We start from the raw sequence: 13,627 nt of genomic DNA, 5'->3' as shown, positions 1-13,627 counted from the left end.
ATGATGGAAATCTTGAAGGGAGGGGGACTGGATACACAATGTACACATACACAATGTGTACATTTATCAAAACTCATAGAGTTGTATATAATTAAAATTTGTATACGTATATAAATTAGTCATTGACAAAGTTGATTTAACAAAAGAACATTAAAACTCCAGTTTAATTCAGTTTCATGAAACACCAGAAAAATGCAATATCAGATGCATATATTGTCCCATTAGCTATTATTGTGCCCCATCTGTGGTTTGTACTAGCCCATCATCACTTCCCTCTTTCCTTTTGATACAGATCATGTGTTTCTTTCGGAGAACTACTACTCCTGCCTCATCCCATGTGATACTGAAAATATATTAATCATGGTGACTCAATCTAGACCAATCAGGCTCTCAAAGACTGATAAACCGAGATTAGATGAGGTTACATGACAAACTCAATACAATACACGTTAAGTTACTAACAGACCACCATTTTTCCAGTCTTCAACAATTATGTCATAGCATTATCATTAGCTTAATTCTTATAGCAGTCTCCTCAGCTGGTCAATCTCTAAATTAATTACTGATTGCAAATCAGTGAAACTAAACACTTAATACATTTCAAATATAAGAATTTATAAACAAGTAGAAAAAGAAAACCTGTTAAATTTTAAAATTTATGAAAATAGAAATGACAAATACATTTTCATTATATATAATCATATATATATTATTACCAAATAGAATAGTATAGGCAACACTGCATGTTCCACATGTTTAGAAAGCCTGTGAACTAGAATAATTATGATTATAATATTAGCATTGTTTCTATCTCTTGAAAATATTTAAAGTATAGAAAAATGCTTTCTAAATTAGTGCACTTTTGTTTAATTTGAAATCATTACTCTATGGTATATCAGATTTCAAGTATTTTCAAAATATCTAAGTAATAGGTGTCAAACCCACAAAGTACTAGTATTTTAGCATTTATAACTCTGATCTTGCCATCAAGTGAATTCTTCCAACAAAACCCAGTCTTTCTCTTCTCCATAATCAAGGCAGTGTTTTAGACACTGGAGGGAATACAGGATGACAAGACACATTCCTCCCAGGTTGAGCAGTTACAGAAACAATTTCAATCCAGCATGAGAAACAGTATGCGATCACAAAGGAAGGAATGCCTACTGTGGACTAGTAGAGCTCAAGACCCAGACTTGAATCATTTTCTCCAAGAAAATTTAACTGACTCACACCACCTTTTTCTCAATGACTTTTCATTGTGTTGTACTGATACAGCAATCATTCATCTTACTCATGCATTCGAATACTGCATTCATTCATTCATTCTACCATTATAACCCATTCAACAAATAACCTGGAACTATTCTAAGTACTGAGGAAAAAACAGTTGTGAATGAGACAGAATCATCCTCCTCTCATGTTTTTGCCATAAATTGGGCCAATGAGAAATTCTGAAAGAGACCATCATCCTACAGCTCTGAATTGTGGAATTTGCACCTTTGACCTTGTATGGGGAAAAAACGCTCCACAGTCTATCTACTACAACTCTACTTCATTTCTGACACCATATATGTGGGTTTTCCACACATTAAGCAATTTTATAACACCAGGTAGGTGTCCTTGTAACTTAACTCAATTCTGACACTATCTTCCTAGAGATAGAATCAGATCCCACAAGTTAAGGGCTCAGTCCCACAAGACAGTTCCTACTTCAGATGCTAATCACAAGTTCAGGTTGTCACATGTGCTTCTGACCAACCAGCTATAAATCGAAGATTTCCACAACCCTCTCCCCAATTCGATTAATTTGCTAGACTGGCTCACAGAACTCAGGAAAACATTTTACTTACTAGATTAACAGCTTATTATAAAAGGATATAACTCAAGAACAGCCAGATGGAAGAGATGAATAGGGTGAGGTATGTGGGAAGGAGCACAGAGCTTCATGCTCTCTCCAGGCATGCCACCCTCCTATGTGTTCACCAGCCCAGAAGCTCCCCCAACCTGTACTACTGGTATTTTTACAAATGCTTCAACATGTAGGCATGATCGATCATTAACTCAATCTCCAGCCCCCTCCCCTTCCTAGAGGATAGGAGGTGGAACTGAAATTTCCAAGCTTCTAATCATGGCTTGGTCTTTCTGGTGACTGGCCCCTTTCCTGAAGTTATTCACAAGCCCAAGAGTCTCCTCATTAAAACAAAAGACACACCTATCACCCAGGAAGTTCCAAGGGATCTGGGAGCTCTTTGTCAGGAACCAGGGTCAAAGACCAAATATTAAAACAAAAAATGCTACTCTTATCACTTAGGAAATTACAAGGGTTTTAGAAGCTCTGTACCAGGAACCAGGACAGACCAATATAAATCTCTATTATTTCACAAATCTCATTAATATGATGTTAATGAAGCGAGCTATGAGAAAGATCTATTTTGGGATGAAAATTTCCCCAGCTACAGATGTGATGGGGCAAAGAAACAATAGATTTAAGTGTCCACACTAAAGAAAGACCATGAGATTATGGCTGGAAGCCAATGAGGCCTCAAAAAGATGCTTAATACCATTTCCCCCTCTTTCTTTCTGGGCAGAAACGAAAATCATTTTTCATAAATAATTATTTAATTTTTCATATCTGTAACAGACCATTTCCAACAATCTACTATATTTAAATTTTTCTAAATGTACCTTCAAATTCCTATTTTCCAAATACATTAATCACTATGATATTCTTCTCTAAATTTTTCTCAAGTACTCCACTGTATGACTCCAAAGCTGATGACTCTTTCCTCTATTTATTATGGACTTAAATAGAGAAATATATAAGATACTCTAAAGGTAAAAAAGTGGAAGTAATGTGATGTTCAGAGAAAAGCTGGGAAGAAAGGATGATATTTCAATCAAGTATTAAAACAAGGCTCTTCTAGGGAAAAGAAATTTGACTGAGAGCATTCAGGAAGAGATTTTTTTTTTTTTTAAGTAAAATGTATGAATCTACTTAGTCTACCCAGGAACAATGTATGAATCTACTAAGTCTACCCCGGAAGCTAAAAGTAGTTCTGTGTGGCTTCAGCAATGGTTTGCATCAGGAAGCAGTGAGAAGCTGGCTGGAAAATTAAGTAAGAGTTAGATTATGAGAGGCAGGATAAAGGCATTAAAAGTTTTACTTAATCTGAAGACAATGGGGAGGCAACTGCTGCAACTCAAATTTGCCTTTTAGGAAAATCATTTGGGCAGCACTGAGAGGTGTGAATTGAAAAGGAAAAAAATGCTGGAAATGATGTCCAGGCTTCTGACTTGGGTGACTGCTCCTGCTCCAGTCCTCTAAATCATTAAAAATGGCATGAAATTCTAATGATTCCATTGCTCAAGTCAAAAATCATGTAGTCATCCTCAATTCTTTTCTTTCTCACAGACTCCACATCCAATCTATGAGGAATTCTTTATTCTATGTCCAAAATGTAGAATCTCACAAACCTTCTCTGCTTCCACCCTGGTCTAAATCATCATCTTTCCCCTGGAGTAGTATTCCAATAGCCTCCAAACATCCTTGCCTCACACACTTTCTGCCTATTCACATAGCAGCCACCATGATGCTTATAAATGTCAAGCCAAATAAAACCCTTTTCTTACTCAAAATACTCTTATGCCTTCCCATATCATCAGAATCGAAGTCAAAGTCCTTATTCTGACCTTATAAGACTACATATTCTGGCTCCAGCTCGCTCTCGCGCTCTCGCTCTTGCTCTCTCTCTCGCTCCCCCTCTCCCTCTCTCTCTCTCTCTCTGACATCATCGTCTACTAACCCTGCTGAGTTGTCCTGGTTTCCTTACAATTTCCTGCACAAGCCAAGCATGCTCCCACATTAAACTCCTTAACTTATTCTTCCCTTTGTCTGGTATGTTATTCCTTTAGATATCCACATACCTCACTCCCTGACTTCAGTCAGGTTTCTACTCAACAGTCATCTCAGAGAGGCTTTCCTTAACCCTACTGTCTCCTTGTTTGTTATCTGTCTTCCCTGACCAGAATATAAGCTCCAAATAACTTTATTTTGTTCACAGTTGCGCCCTCATCGTGAACAAAAGGGCCTAGTACCTAGGTGGTGTGAGTTAATATACACTGAATACACAAGTGAATAAATGAAAATGCCATAGAACACGAGCAAAGGAACAGGCTGGGGAGGACAGGGAGGTTTGAGCCTTCCAGTTTTAGGCATGTTGGTTTTAAAGTACACATGGGACATTCACAGAGATATCCAATAGATTGTTAAGAATCTTAAAATGTGTGAGTTAGAGATACAGAGTTTGGAGTCATGAGTCATTCACTTTGGGGAAAAACAGAACTACCAAATGATCCAGCAATCTCACTTCTAGTTATATATCTAAAATAATTGAAATCAGGGTCTCAAAAAAGATATTTGTATACTCACATTCACAGCAACATTATTCACAATAACTAAGAGGTAGAAGCAACCCAAATGTCCAGCAATGGTAATGCATTAAAAAAAAGTGGTACATACAAACAATGGAATATTATGCAGCCTTAAAAAGGAAGGAAATATTGTCACAGGCTACTGTATAGATAAATTCTGAGAACATTGTGCTAAGTGAAATAAGCCAGCCAAAAAATAACAAATACTGTATGATGCCACTTATATAAGGTACCTAGAGTAATCCAATTCATGGAAACTGAAAGTACACAGAATGGTGGTTACCAAGAGCTGGGGGGCAGAGGGGGGCTTACAGTTTAATGGGTACAAAGTTTCAGTCTTGCACAATGAAAAAGTTCTAGAGATCTGTTTCTCAACAATGTGTATATATTTAATGCTATTGAACTGCATACTTAAAAGTGGTTAAGATGGTATATATTATGTGTCTTATATCTCAATAGTGTTTTAAAAAGTATTTGCAAAAGTCTTAGGAGTGGATTGAGTTTACCCAAAATGAGAGGTAGTGTGAACAAAGAAAAGCCTTCACTGATGGAACCTTTGGAACGCCAACATTTTAGCATGTAGGAAAAATCACAGAAAATATTAAACAGAAGTATCAGAGAAGTAGAAGGAGATATATATGGGCACCTGAGCTTCAATACAAACCTCAGTTACGGTTACATATATGCATCAACCAAGTTATTAATACTGAAATGTTGGCCTTAGAGAATCCACCAGGTATGATAATTTATTGCCATTAATAGAAAACGGATAAAAGGCAGATGGCATGTAAATGCTAATTTTTATATATTCATTTTATTTTATTTTTATTTTATTTAGTTATTTATTTTTTGACCGTGTGGCATGTGGGATCTTAGTTCCCAGACCAGGGATCAAACCTGGGCCCCCTGCATTGGAAGCGTGGAGTCCTAACCACTGGACCACCAGGGAAGTCCCTACATATTAATTTTATATCTTTGTTTTTAAGCAAAGAAAAAAACTACAGTAACAATTCATATTCAGTATTTAGTTCTCTATGACCTATGATCTACTATAATTTAACTAGGCAATTAAGGGAATTTCTATGTTCTGTAGTTTAAGTCTGTTTTCAAATCCCGGTTCTATCATATATTTATTACCTGTGTGACTTTCGTCATGTTAACTTGACTACTCTAAGTTTTAGTTTTCCATCTATAAAGTGGAGGTAATAATACCAACTTATTTCATATGGCTGTTATAAGGATTAAATTAGATAATACAAGAAAAGTACTCTGCAAATGTTAGCCACCATAATTATCCATCCCCATTACATGGTGTTTTTGTTTTAATCAGTTTTGTTATGTGCTGTACATCAGTGGTGCATAAATATCTGCCTCACACTGTGTTAGAAATCCAGATATATAAAGTCCTGCTCCCAATGATCCAAATTCAGATGGTCTGAAATGAGGCCAGAAATCTTCCCCCACAACACACAAACTCCTCAAGTGATTCTGATGCACAACGAAGTATGAGAACAACTATAGAGAGTTTATAGCACACATTTTAGAGACCCATATATAGTCTGTTAGTCTGCCATTACATAAAGAATCTATTATTTCCCCCGGAACCCTTTATTATTTTGGAAGTTACTTAATGTTTAAAGGCACAGGTTCTTCATAAACTCACTCACATGTTATTAAATACGCTAAAAGTGAGGGCTCTTGAGCCAGAAAGCCATATATCCCAGCCCCATCATTTACTAGTTGCGTAATCTTTAGAAAGTCACTTAACATCTCTCTGCCTCAGTTCTCTCATCAGTAAAATGCGGGGTGATAACAGTACTTGCACATTGGGTTTTTATGAAACTTGTTAACATATATAAAATGCTTAAATGGTGTTCAGTACATAGTAACATACCCAATAAAGGTGAGCTGCTTTTATTGTAACTGTTGTCATACTGAGATCTACCCTTGTTTGAAATCACAAATAGTTTTTAATCACAAAATTTTGAAGGCAAGGAAAGGACACTACTTAAAAATAGAAAATTTTCCACTCATAACATTTACCAATTGTAGACAACTTATTTCTGGAGATGTTTCCTCTCTCTCTTCATTATTTAAATAATGGTCTACCATCATCAACATACTCTAACAGTTACAGATAAGATGATCAGACTAAAGTAGAAGCGAGTAGTTTAATATCCCCTACAACTAACCCTAAACTCAAATTTCTTTTTATTAATCTTGCTGTTTACTTTTGCAATAGAAAAGAATTCCAATTGGCAATCCTATAACAGGTCCTAATAGCAAATATTTGGTTTTAATAAGTGCTAATTTGATTTTTTTTCAGGGGAAGAAAACAGAAAGCAAAACAATTTAAGAAATATAACCATTCCACAATTTGTTTTTAGTCTAGTGCAAAAAAAAGTTCACTGAATCTTTCCAAGCAGATATCACCATCAAAATAGCCCAACATGCAGAATCAAGACTGCTGCAAACCAAATTAAAGACCAAGGAATACGAGGCAGATCCTAAGACTACTAATGGTACCTGAGAGACTCACCCTTGTCAAATAGATATCTACAGATGAAAAAACAAATAGCAAACTGGGAGAACCACATAGCTAAGATCAAAACGAACTGACAACCAAGACCTCATTTACTAAAACCAAAATGCAAGAAAGGTAGTTTCTGGTACAGTCACTTACTTTCTTTCCCTGGATTCTTTACTCTTCCTTAGGCAAGTGGATGGTACTTAGACTCTGGTCAGCATCACATAAAGGCCTACACAACCACTCACTCTTCCACCTATTATAAAACAGCCTTTTGTTCTATCCAATAGCTGTGGGAAGAGGAAGGTAGAAATCCACTAATCTGCCTTTTCTAGATTCAACTGGCAAGCTAAAACACAAAAGAAACAGAAATGTCTGAAGATTAGCAGTTTGAAGGCTTTATGGAGGTAGACATCCTGCAGTATTCAACGGAAGACTTTTAGTTGGTTGAGCAAAGCCAACAAACCAGATATGCTTTATATTATAAGCAGCAACATAAAAAACACTCTTCCTGGTTACCAGCAGTCCTGAATACAGCTACCTCTATTTTGAGACTGATGTTCATCTAAAAATCAATTTAATTCAGGAAAGTAGATTGCAGTTACTCTGTGCAAAGAATTGTGCTAGATATTGTAGATAACAAACGGGTAAGACAGCCCAAACCTTGGGAAACCAGGAGGAGAAATAAGAATACAGCATTAAGAAGAATATATAAAGTATCACTAGCTTAAAAAACGGCAACTCCGGGCTTCCCTGGTGGCGCAGTGGTTGAGAATCCGCCTGCCGATGCAGGAGACACGGGTTCGTGCCCTGGTCCGGGAAGATCCCACATGCCGCGGAGCAACTAAGCCCGTGAGCCATGGCCGCTAGGCCTGCACGTCCGGAGCCTGTGCTCCGCAACGGGAGAGGCCACAACAGTGAGAGGCCCGCATACCGCAAAAAAAAAAAAAAAAAAAAAAAAAAAAAACCGGCAACTCCATTCTTCCAGTTGGTCCAACCAAAAACCTCAGAGTTATCCTTGACTCTCTCTTTCTCTCACTATTCCCTCCTTCCCCACTCATTAACAAATTCTGATTGCTGAAATGTTAAAACACATTCAGATTCTGATCACATTTCACTGCTATCACTATGGTCTAAGTCTCCATCTTCTCTCTCCTCCATTATAACAGCCTCCTAATTGATTTCCTGGCTTTGCCCTTGCTCACCTTCAGTGTATTCTTATTTAATAGTGAAGTTATTAGATCATGTCAATGCTCTACTCAAAATCTTCCACTGATATTTTCTCTAGTATAAAAAGACAACATCCTTAAGATTCCTTATTCCCTCCCTCACTCCCCTAATCTTTCTAACTTCTCCTCCTCCTCCTTTCCTGAGCCATACTTGTCTCCCTGATGTTCCTGGAAAAATGTCAGGCCTGATTACTCACGTAAGGATTTTTGTGGTCACTACTCCCCCTGCCTGAAACGTTCTTGCCCCCAGATACATGGTTCACTTGCTAATTCCCTTCCTCCAAGTCTTTATTCAACTGTCACCTGTCTACCTTTTCTAAAAAGTTGCAGACCACCACCCAACATACTTCATATCCTTCTTCCCTGTTTTATTTTTTCCTTAGCATTATCATTTTCTGATACATTATATACTGTTACTTACTTATATTATTTACTGTCTGTCCCCCATTATGAAAATATAAGCTCCGTCATGGCAGTGAGTCTTATCTGTTTTGGTTAACTGTTATTTTCCTAGCACTGAGAAGAGAACTTTGCATATAGTAAATGCTCAATAAATATTTTCCAGTGAATTTCTGAGTGAAAGTGTTAAGTGAATAAATCTGCGTTATTAGATGTCTTTTCGGACATTAAGAGGAATGAAGAGGAAAGAGAGCATCTGACAGGTGCAAGGCATTATGTAAAGTAATTACACATCATTACCTATCTCATTTAATCCTCACTCTATGAAGCAAGCATGTTAACAGATGAGGAAAATGACATTCTGAAAAATTAAGAGATTGATCCAAAATCATACACAGTAGCATTCAAACTCAGGCCTCTCTGAGTCCAAAAAGTCCTGCTCTTTTCATCATAAAGCAAGTTGGGGCCTATTTCTTGACAACAACATAGAGGAAAGGGTGTACTTTGAGTATCAGATCAACACAATACAAATCTCTATAATACATTAGCAATACTAATATTAACTATAGTTCCTTATAGTCTATTTTAGGAACTGAGAAATCAACCCACCTCTGATCTGTGTCTATGTGGAGGAAGGGAAGGTGACAGCTGAGTTGGAGGGCGACATGTGGGGTGGCTGACTACTACCACCAATATGATTATTCCTAGAAATCTCTGAATTCCTGAGGCTATAGAACATCTTCTAGACTAGTGCTACCCAACAGAACTTTCTGCAGTGATGGAAATATTCTGTATCAGCACTGTATGATACTGCAGCCCTACATAGCTAGTGATCACTTGAAGTATGGCCTGTGTGACCAAGCAACTGAATTAAAATTTAATAATTAACATAATTATTAAATTATTCATTTAAACTTAAATACCTACATGCGGTTATTAGCTTCAGTGTTGAACAGCATTGTACTAGACTCTCCATTCCACTTCAACCACCTCCTTCACCCTATTCACTCGCTCACTTGTAATACTTTGATCAATTTTAGATGATGAGACTGAATACAAGGCAAAATTCTTTTCCCAAACTATCCCAAAGAAAAGAGGAAACTGCCCTATAGTTGAGTCTTTACATTATTTTCTTTTTGAAGAACAAAAAACTGTTTAGAAAAGACACAGAGCCTAAAACAACTTCAGGCAATACTAGTTTGGACACTGAAAACAGGTTACCAAATGGAATCAGTTATAAAGAATGTCAGAAATTCAACAGATTTAATATTTATTTAGCAGGCGGGGGGGGCGGGTATTAGCTCACAATTAAAATTTTAGATGTCATTATAAATAAGCTCATTAAAGATTACTTGAAAGGATTTCATTGTAAAGCTTATGAATAGCAAATGAGTTCTTGTGGCTTGAGATTAAAATTCCCAGAAAAAGTAATGTATCCAGATTTTTTTAAGCACTCTATCTCAAATCACTTAAGCAAAAATTAAGATCACGTGCTCTGGGAAACTGAGAGACTATTTCCAGTAATGAGGAAGACACGAACATTTAAAATGAATGTGAAAGGTTTGAATAACGTTTCACTAAATGAGTATTTTTAAAAAGCAATATTTCTAAAGTAATAGTTTATATTATCTAACTTAAAATATGTATGTATAACGTAACAAGCTAAACTTAATGACTATTTCATATACAAGCTTTAAAAAGTTTATAAGGGGGGAGCGAGAAGATGGCGGAAGAGTAAGACGCGGGGATCACCTTCCTCCTCACAGATACATCAGAAATACATCTACACGTGGAACTTCTATAGAACACCCACCGAACGCTGGCAGAAGACCTCAGACCTCCCAAAAGGCAAGACACTCCCCACGTAACTGGGTAGGGCCAAAGAAAAAAGCATAAACAGAGACAAAAGAATAGGGACGGGACCTGCACCAGTGGGAGGGAGCCGTGAAGGAGGAACGGTTCCCACACACTAGGAGCCCCTTCACGGGCGGAGACTGTGGGTGGCGGAGGGGGAAGCTTCGGTGCCGCGGAGGAGAGCGCAGCAACAGGGTGCAGAGGGCAAAGCGGAGAGATTCCTGCAGAGGATCGGTGCCGACCAGCACTCATCAGCCCGAGAGGCTTGTCTGCTCACCCGCCGGGGCGGGCGGGGCTGGGAGCTGAGCCTCGGGCTTCAGTCGGATCCCAGGGAAAGGTCTGGAGTTGGCAGAGTGAAAACAACCTGAAGGGGTTAGTGCACCACGGCTAGCCGGGAGGGAGTCCAGTTGAAAGTCTGGAGCTACCGAAGAGGCAAGAGACTTTTTCTTGCCTCTTCGCTTCCTGGGGCGCGAGGAGAGGGGATTAAGGGCACCGCATAAAGGAGCTCCAGAAGCGGGCGCGAGCCGCGGCTGTCAGCACAGACAACAGAGGTGTGGGACGCTAGGGTTGCTACTGCCGCCACCAAGAGGCCTGTACGCGAGCACAGGTCACTCCACACTGTCCCTCCCGGGAGCCTGTGCAACCCGCCACTGCCGGGGTCCCGGGATCCAGGGACGGCTTCCCCGGGAAAACGCACGGTGCGCCTAGGGCCGGTGCAGCGTCACGCCGGCCTCTGACTTCGCAGGCTCGCCCCGCATCCGTGCCCCTCCCTCCCCCCGGCCTGAGTGAGCCAGAGACCACGAATCTGCTGCTCCTTTAACCCCGTCCTGTCTGAGCGAAGGGCAGACGCCCTCGGACGACCTATGCGCAGAGGCGGGGCCAAGGCCAAAGCTGAACCCCAGGAGCTGTGCGAACAAAGAGAGGGGGAGGTCTCTCCCAGCAGCCTCAGAAGCAGCGGATTAAAGCTCCACAGTCAACTTGAAGTGACCTGCATCTGTGGAAAACCTGAATAGACAGTGAAATATCCCAAGTTGAGGAGGTGGACTTTGGGAGCAAGATATACTATTATTTTCCCCTTTTTTCTTTTTGTGAGTATGTATGTGTGTGCTGCTGTGTGAGATTTTGTCTGTATAGCTTTGTTTTCACCATTTGTCCTAGGGTTAGACCGACCCGGTTTTTGTTTTTTTGTTTTGTTTTGTTTTTGTTTTCTTTAATAGAAATTTTTCTTCTTAATAATTATTTTTTATTTTAATAACTATATTTTATCCTACTTTATTTTGTCTTCTCCCTTTCTTTCTTCCTTTCTTCCCTCCTTTCTTTCCTACTTCCCTCCTTCCTTCCTTCCTCCCTTCCCTTCTTCCTTCCTTCCTCCCTTCCTTTCTTCCTTCCTTCCTTCCCTCCCTCCCTCCTTCCTTGCTTTCTTTCCTTTCTATGTTCTCTCCCTTTTATTTTGAGCTGTGTGGATTAAAGGCTCTTGGCACTCCAGCCAGGTGTCAAGGCTGTGTCTCTGAGGTAGGAGAACCAACCTCAGGTCACTGGTCCACAAGAGACCTCCCAGCTACACGCAATATCAAATGGCAAAAATCTCCCAGAGATCTCCATCTCAACACCAAGACCCAGCTTCACTCAATGACCAGCAATGAACAGTGCTAGACACCCTATGAACAACAAAGAGCATGACAGGTCTACAGCCCCATCCATTAGCAGAGAGGCTGCCTAAAATCATAATAAGGCTACCAACATCCCCATACACACCACTAGATGTGGACCTGCCCACCAGAAAGACAAGATCCAGACTCATCCACCAGAACACAGGCACTAGTCCCTCCAACCATGAACCCTGTTCAACACACTGAACCAACCTCAGCCACTGGGGACAGCAACCAAAAACAGAGGGAACTACGAACCTGAAGCCTGCAAAAAGGAGACCCAAAACACAGTAAGATAAGCAAAATGAGAAGACAGAAAAACACACAGCAGATGAGGAGCAAGATAAAAACACACCAGACCTAACAAATGAAGAGGTAATAGGCAGTCTACCTGAAAAAGAGTTCAGAATAATGATAGTAAAGATTATTCAAAATCTTGGAAATAGAATACACAAATTGCAAGAAACAGTTAACAAGGACCTAGAAGAAATAAAGAGGAAGCAAGTAATGATGAGCAACACAATAAATGAAATGAAAAATACTCTAGATGGGATCAATAGCAGAATAACTGAGGCAGAAGAACGGATAAGTGACCTGGAAGATAAAATAGTGGAAATAACTACTGCAGAGCAGAATAAAGAAAAAAGAATGAAAAGAACTGAGGACAGTCTCAGAGATGTCTGGGACAACATTAAACGCACCAACATTCGAATTATAGAGGTCCCAGAAGAAGAGAAAAAGAAAGGGACTGAGAAAATATTTGAAGAGATTATAGTTGAAAACTTCCCTAATATAGGAAAGGAAATAGTCAATCAAGTCCAGGAAGCACAGAGAGTCCCATACAAGATAAACCCAAGGATAAACACACCAAGGCACATAATAATCAAACTGTCAAAAATTAAATACAAAGAAAACATATTACAAGCAGCAAGGGAAAAACAACAAATAACACACAAGGGAATCCCCATAAGGTTAACATCTGATCTTTCAGCAGAAACTCTACAAGCCAGAAGGGAGTGGCAGGACATATTTAAAGTGATGAAGGAAAAAAAACCTACAACCAAGATTACTCTACCCAGCAAGGATCTCATTCAGACTTGATGGAGAAATTAAAACCCTTACAGACAAGGAAAGCTGAGAGAGTTCAGCACCACCAAACCAGCTTTACAACAAATGCTAAAGGAACTGCTCTAAGCAAGAAATACAAGAGAAGGAAAAGACCTACAAAAAAAAACCGAAACAAGTAAATGGTAATAGGAACACACGTATCAATGATTACCTTAAATGTAAATGGATTAAATGCTCCCACCAAAAGACACAGACTGGCTGAGTGGATACAAAAATAAGCCCCATATATATGCTGTCTAGAAGAGACACACTTCAGACCTAGGGACACTTACAGACTGAAAGTGAGGGGATGGAAAAAGATATTCCATACAAATGGAAATCAGAAGAAAGCTGGAGTAGCAATTCTCATATCAGACAAAATAGACTTTAAAATAAAAACTATTACAAGAGACAAAGAAGGAAACTACATA

The 13,627-nt window shown here is 39.1% G+C and overlaps 1 protein-coding gene and 1 non-coding gene across 2 annotated transcripts in view; both read right to left on the bottom strand.

The window, feature by feature from the left end:
• Nucleotides 1-13,627, bottom strand: part of FAF1 (Fas associated factor 1) — a 537,070-nt gene that overhangs the window by 353,955 nt on the left and 169,488 nt on the right. The window lies entirely within an intron of this gene.
• TRNAW-CCA (transfer RNA tryptophan (anticodon CCA)) lies at nt 5,308-5,380 on the bottom strand. Its single transcript has one exon. It is a non-coding gene; the product is annotated as a tRNA-Trp (tRNA).

This window comes from Kogia breviceps, chromosome 1 (assembly GCF_026419965.1).
Source record: "Kogia breviceps isolate mKogBre1 chromosome 1, mKogBre1 haplotype 1, whole genome shotgun sequence".
Lineage (NCBI taxonomy): Eukaryota > Metazoa > Chordata > Mammalia > Artiodactyla > Physeteridae > Kogia > Kogia breviceps.
The sequence above is the reverse complement of the archived record's forward strand: the minus strand, read 5'-3'. Positions and strand labels throughout refer to the sequence as shown.